General features: G+C 38.9%; 1 long non-coding RNA gene across 1 annotated transcript; it reads left to right on the top strand.

Moving 5' to 3' along the window:
* The first annotated feature begins 985 nt into the window (after positions 1 to 985).
* LOC125898530 (uncharacterized) lies at positions 986 to 4,049 on the top strand. The gene is made up of 4 exons (XR_007450634.1): positions 986 to 1,100; positions 1,228 to 1,303; positions 1,800 to 1,899; positions 2,469 to 4,049. It is a non-coding gene; the product is annotated as an uncharacterized LOC125898530 (long non-coding RNA).
* The last annotated feature ends 2,596 nt before the right edge of the window (positions 4,050 to 6,645 follow it).

Here is a 6,645-nt window from a genome sequence, read left to right as displayed (position 1 = left end):
AACATGTGGTTAGGTTTAGGAAAAAATAAACAGTGTTTGGCTTTAGAATCTTACGGGACACAAACATTGCTCTCTCTCACGTGAAAGTCCATGTTTGTTTGACCCATCTACAATCCCGCCTGCCTGCCCCACTCCGACATTTGCCGTCTTAACTTTCATCCTTGTCCAGCCGCGTTTCCCCCTGACACCACCAGGTGCCATCAAACTATTATGGCAACCTGCCGCGAAAAGGATGCCTTTTTTCTTTGGTTTGTAACACTGCAAGTCACTGCCCAAGCAAACGGTCTGTCATTCAAAGCAGCCACACCCTTTGTAATCCTGTTTATTTCCAAGTTGTTCCAAAGTTGAGCATTTTATAGTAACATAGGGGTTTATGTGAACTGACTCACTTTTGGTGCCAGTCTCATGTGGTCATTTGAGAGACTGCAGTTTTTAGCACTTCCGTGTTCTGTCTGCACAATCAGTGTTAGTCCAATATCCACTCTCTTTTTGGCTCTGCTTTGGTCTCCACCAGTCCCTGAGAAAAATATCTGTTTTTTCCACTAAAATCATCTTCCTGCTGTGGCTAAAAAAGTCATTCTGAGGCTGGAGAAGAAGTACTAAAGCTGCTACTATTCACATGTGACAACAGATACATCTCCTTAAAAATAGTGCAAACTCCATCTGCAGATGAATACTGCGTTATGTGGTCCAAAATTCAGGACAAAGTAAGTGATGTGACCTTGATTTTTTGTATTGTTCTGCTATTTTGGTGTAAAATGCAAAATGTTTATGACATATGCATAAAAATAAATGTCAATGATGAAAGTATTTCACTATTACTATTACATATTTATAATTGTGTATGACATGATTCTTTTTTAAAATTACATTTCACAACCATTTTCTACCAAAATGTTTGCTATATTTAGATCGTACTTTGTACCAGTAATGTTCACGTAAATAGGGGCATAGAGAGGGAGGGTGGGAGTGAGAGAGAGCGAGAGAAAAGAGAGAGGGGGCCGCATACTGGGGACAGTAGTGAGTCAGTCGGTCCTGAGAGGTGGACGAGAAGAGAAGAGAAGAGAAGAGAAGAGAAGAGGATCTCACGTTAAAATCTGGTATTACCTGAAGCTACAGTTTTCTGACAATCTACTGTGCATATGTACAATGTGTAAATATATTAATACACTGGAGCTGTTTGCTTGATTGCTACATGCTTTTGATGAATGTTTGCTATCTGTCTAGATGAGATGGAGCTGAAGAAACACCCCTGATGCTGCAACGTGGAGTGAGCATATAGCCTGGTTGGACATTTGCACTGGTGATTATTACCTATAGCGTCAAATATAATGGTTACAATCATGTTGGGCTTGGCAGGTTGCATTTATAATTTCATTGAATGAGTTTGTTGATAATAATAATCTGCCTATATTTTTTGGTGAGACTCAACTGTTTGCAAACCCAAACCAAAAACAATAAGCTGAAAGCTGCTAAAAGCTGAATGGAGATAGTGAATGAAAAAGCATTTTGCATCCTATTATTATTTCCCTTTAAGGAGCTTAAAGGTTGAAAATATCTGTCTAAAAAGTTAAATGTATTCTATATTACCTTGCTTCAGCTGTTTGTTGAGTCTTTTACGTTATTACATTGATTACATTGAGTGAAATTCTCAAACTATGGCTGCACCACTCCATCAACTGAAAATATTCTGAGGCCTTGAGCATCATTGTGTACTCAGTTTCCCAAATGTTAGGCTGATAGATCAGTTATCTTTGGAAGCAATGGGACCACAACCATGATTTATTTTCTTCTTCCAGGACCTCTGCAGCCACAAAACAGCTGGCACTTTCTCAGTCTGGACTCTGTTCTCAGGGTTCCCAGAGAACACTTCTGCAACAACAGCTTCGGCAGCAACAGGTTTTCTTTTTTGATTTGTTTTGTTTGTAGCTAGTTTGGATCATTTGCATATTTAAACATGACTAAACAGAAGGAAATATAGTAAATATACATATAGTAAAGGGTGCTTGGACATTTACATTCAATTCTAACAGTCTTTTATAGGACCTCTGCCTCCATCTAGTGGAGACCTGCTGAAAACAGCTGCCTCCAACTTAAAGCAGCACTAATATCCCAGAGAATTAGTCACCAACTGCTGTTCCCACCAAATCTATAGAGTGTTTAAGAGTCTTTCAGCTCTTTGGGTTAGTTTTCCAGCCCACAAACAAACTGACTGTATGCTACTTGTCAAGCACCAAATGGCCGACAAAATAAACAACAAGCTGGTGAACATAGTGAAACATTTAGCAGATAAATAGATGCACTGATATTTTTTGTCAGGAGTTGGTGACGATCTTTTTGAGAACTTTTTGGGCTTGTGACCCTTCAAAATTAAGCAATGTGATCCTCGGGGAAGTTCTGACCTCCATGTTGGAAACCACTGATTTAATCTCATGTCATCTAATCAAACGCTTTAATGTGATTTACAGGTGCTTTCGTACCTCAAACTAGGTGACTCAGGATATCGGGGGGATGGACAACAGCAGTAAGCCAGACACTGTGCCTCCTGGCCTGGGAAGGCAGTCTGCCATGTCTGGGTCTCTACCCTCATACCCCGTGGAGAAGGACTCTATCCTCACTGCAGCCCGACTCGCCCGCCGAGGATGGACGGAGGACTATTCCAACTGCCCAGCACGTCAGCCCTCTGTCTCTCAGTCAGATGAAATTCAGGATCCAAAGGGTGTTGAGATCTGCCTGAAGGACCCCCGGAGCAGGCAGGTTTTCATCGTGGACAGCAGGAAGACAGCTGAGGACAGAGAGATGGACTCTGAAAAAAAGGCAGATGAAGCAAAACAGGCTGAAGGTGCATGCTCAGCTAACAAACAAGCAGACAGACAGACAGGTCTCTGCAGTCAGGCAGGAATCCGTGTCTGGGTGACTCGCTGTCGCACCACATGTAGACAGTCCCGAAGGTTTAAGGCCCCAATACTACCAGTCATATCTGAGATATAGGCTAGCTGCCATGTTCCAGGAAGAACAATGAATTAAACGTTACACACCTGGTTATGCTCCTTCTTGGTTGTGATAAGCGCGCAATAATCTATGTAGACTTTACTCAAACATATTAAATGAAAGACTTAAATGGCGTGAATAATGTTGTTGTAACTATGTGAATAAATGGAAAAAATGCTAAAAGAAAAAAATTCAAATATGTACAAATGTAACTGTGGGTTGTTTTTCTGTTCTAGTAAACACTTTATGGGTGCAGTAGAAACAATATGGAAATATATATATATAATATAATATATAATATGGTTTTTTGTTGTCTGTCTACCCCTGAATGAGTAGTATTTGTCTGTCTCAATTTGTAAACACAATTTTCAAAATTGGCCCCTCCCCCGGCTCCTCTTGGATGCACACCCTGCGGAGACTGACTAACTCCATCGAAAAGAATACTGAATTAAAATACATATTGACATACAATTGAAGATAGAAACTGAAATATGAACTCAAATTATGTTAAAACAAAAGTAATCTGACTACATGTGTCTAAAAATCTTCACCTTTAAATCTATTTTTTTCCTGGTTTTAGCCAATACATACTTTAATTTTTAAACCACACAGAAACTGTATTGCTGGATTTATTTGTTTTATTTCAGTTCCCCTGTGCTGCCTATTTAATGGACATTAAAGGTCTCATGAGGAATTTCCTTGAAAACAAAGTTGTTTAAATGATTTATGAGGAGGGAAATTCATTGTGAAATTCACATGTGAGGCCACAAAAATACACGTAATGCATTTTGGTAAATAACACAGAATTTAAGGTCACTTATCAAATTAAATATTTTCAGTCCCGCATTGTTTACATTCATGTTTATTGGCTTCCAGTCATTTTTCTCAAGTGTGCATTGCTATGATTTTTTGCATGTTTACTGTCAAAAGTTGATCATGGAAATTACATTCATGAAGCCAGTAGCAGGAATGTTGCATACATGACACAACCAGCTCACTTGTTAAAACATTACTCCATAGTGACTGAAAAGTTAAAGTCAAGAGGATACGTTTAATGCCAAACACAGAGAGAAATATTTTTGCCTTCCTTCAAGACAAACGCAGATAAATTGATAAATCTTTGAAATATTTTCGCTGGCTGATGTTTAATTCAATGCAGTTTGATTTATTGGGTGTGAATGCAAAACACATTTTTCAACGTAGAAATTTCATTCAGATGCCAAAATATTCAGCTCAATTAGGACATGCGTGCTTGCGTTTTTCTCATTCATAATATTCATACTTTCTGAAATATTCAGCATTTTTTAGGATTTTTTCCCCATTCAAATGAATGGAGGAATCTTCAAATCTGACACATCTGATCTTCAAGCATTTTCAGCTCCTATCTCCTCATTCATACATTCACGTAGAAACTCCATTCAAACCTTAAAATGTTCACCATCTTCCGCACATTCTGGCTTGTGTTCAACTTTCCATTCATACTTTTTGAAATATTCAGACTTGTTCGGAACATAGTAAATTGTTTATAATAGGTTTCTATGGGACACAATGTTTTAGAGCTAGAGTGTGGAGGGACTGTAAAATCTTCTCAAAAAATTATTGTAAACTCACTGTCATGCTCACAATTTCCACTCAATGTACACAATTTATACATCAAAACGTAGGAAAATTTGTGTTGGTCACAGAAATGTGACAGGAATGGAATGGAATCAACTAGAGTGGTTACTTTTGGGATTATGAATGTAAAATACATATTGTAATGTATTGTAATATTATACACAGATAAGAATTAGTACTTGAAGTACATGTAATATTCAACATGAATTAATACAAATTAAGCACCTTACCAATTTTCCAACTATTCTTACTACTTCACCTTCTTACACATTTAAGTCACGTCACCCTTTCAACAATCCTTCAAATATTCAGCATTGTGAGTGTCATTCAATTTTTCAATAACTACAATAACTTCTTGTACATTAAACCCAGCATTGCAGTGTAGCATCAGCCTTTCCAGAACCTTGAGATATTCCACAGTATTGGTATCATTCAACTTTTCAGTGATATTCATACATATTTACTTAAGCATTGCAGTGTAGCATCAGCTATTCAGCATGGAGCATTCACACCTGCAATTTCTTCAGAATTTGCATTCTCTAGTTACTAATATGGTGCCCACCTTGTCAGCTGATTTTGACATGGGCGGTACTGTCTACATATAACAGCAGACTAACTTCTCCCAATTCACCATTTGTCTTTATCCAGCAGGGATCCCACACCTGACTTCCTCTCTTCTTATCAAATAGCTGACGTGGCATTTAACGGTAAAATCGCATTAGTGACTGGAGCAGCGTTGTGGATAGGAAAAGCGGGGACAGAGGTACTGCTGTAAAACGGTGCCAAGGTAAAGTTTGATCTTGGTTATGCAACATAATACAACATACTGTATGTGTGTGTGTGTGTGTGTGTGTGTAAAACTTTATGGGCACCAGTGTTTGTTTATTGTGCATATCTGCAGCATTACAAGCAGATTACAAGAAAGGTTTTATAACGGATGACAATCAGGGTAAGTTTCAAAGTCCAACAAGCGGTTGTGTTGTTAGTCCTGGGTGTCTAAGGCTCTAACCCTGTTCATAAAACAACAACAACAACAACAACAAAAAATTATAGGGGAGGATCCCCCTAGACTCTCCTGCAAAGGTCCAGGCTAAACTCCCTATGTCATCAAATATGAGAAACATCCCTGCCAAAGCCAAGAGATTGATCATTCAAGGAACGTTTGTTTTGTGTTGATTTTGGCAGCCCCTGTGGACAACAGCAGTTAGTGAGCACCACCAGGCCCGCTGTTGGGAGTGGGGGTGGGGGGACAATGCCTAAGGCATCTGTTAGTACCAACCAGGTTAAGCTATCTTGACAGAAAGGGGGCTAAATAATGCAACAAAGTAACATTTGATGAAGGAAAAAGGAACATTGCCTTCTTTCAAAGTAGTGTTTTTAAATATTTCTGCATACTGGGGTCCCTTAACAGTCTGGGAATTGCATAAATTGGGTATAACTGGAAAACTGGGAGCTGACAACCACATACTCTTTACACTATTTCACTTCTGCACACAATTTGACCAATATATGATTAAGGGAGACATCAAGATAGAATGAATTAATGAAGAAAAAAACTATTTGTTCATTCCTGATTTGGGTGTGGATGAGGGGCCCACTTTTGAAAATGTTGTCCCCCTGCCTGTATTTCCTAATGACTGGCCTTAGCACCACCACCTCATGTCAAAAAGATCTTGACCTGGCCTTGCACCTCACTGTAACTTTGCACCTTACTATAATCTAGTATTTATATTTGTATGTATTGTATTTGTTTTACATTTCTTGTACATTTGCATTCTTGTATCTGAACTTTGTACTGCTGAACTGATACCTATCTAGGATGGAGAGGGCCAGTTCAGGATCTTTTTTTAACCTTTCAAACCCCGCAATGCTCCCCATCTGTCCGACCCAAGGTTGACACGTGTTTTCAGCTGCACTCTATGGCTTCGCTTTTAGATTTTGCTTTGTTCTTCAATTATTTTTTCTCCCTCTGTCTTTGCGTATCCTGGCCCAGTATCAGCCAAAGCATACTCCTCACTGTGAAACTTTCCTGGAAAA

Source organism: Epinephelus fuscoguttatus, linkage group LG12 (assembly GCF_011397635.1).
Source record: "Epinephelus fuscoguttatus linkage group LG12, E.fuscoguttatus.final_Chr_v1".
Taxonomy (NCBI): domain Eukaryota; kingdom Metazoa; phylum Chordata; class Actinopteri; order Perciformes; family Serranidae; genus Epinephelus; species Epinephelus fuscoguttatus.
This window is presented reverse-complemented; position numbering and strand designations above follow the sequence as displayed.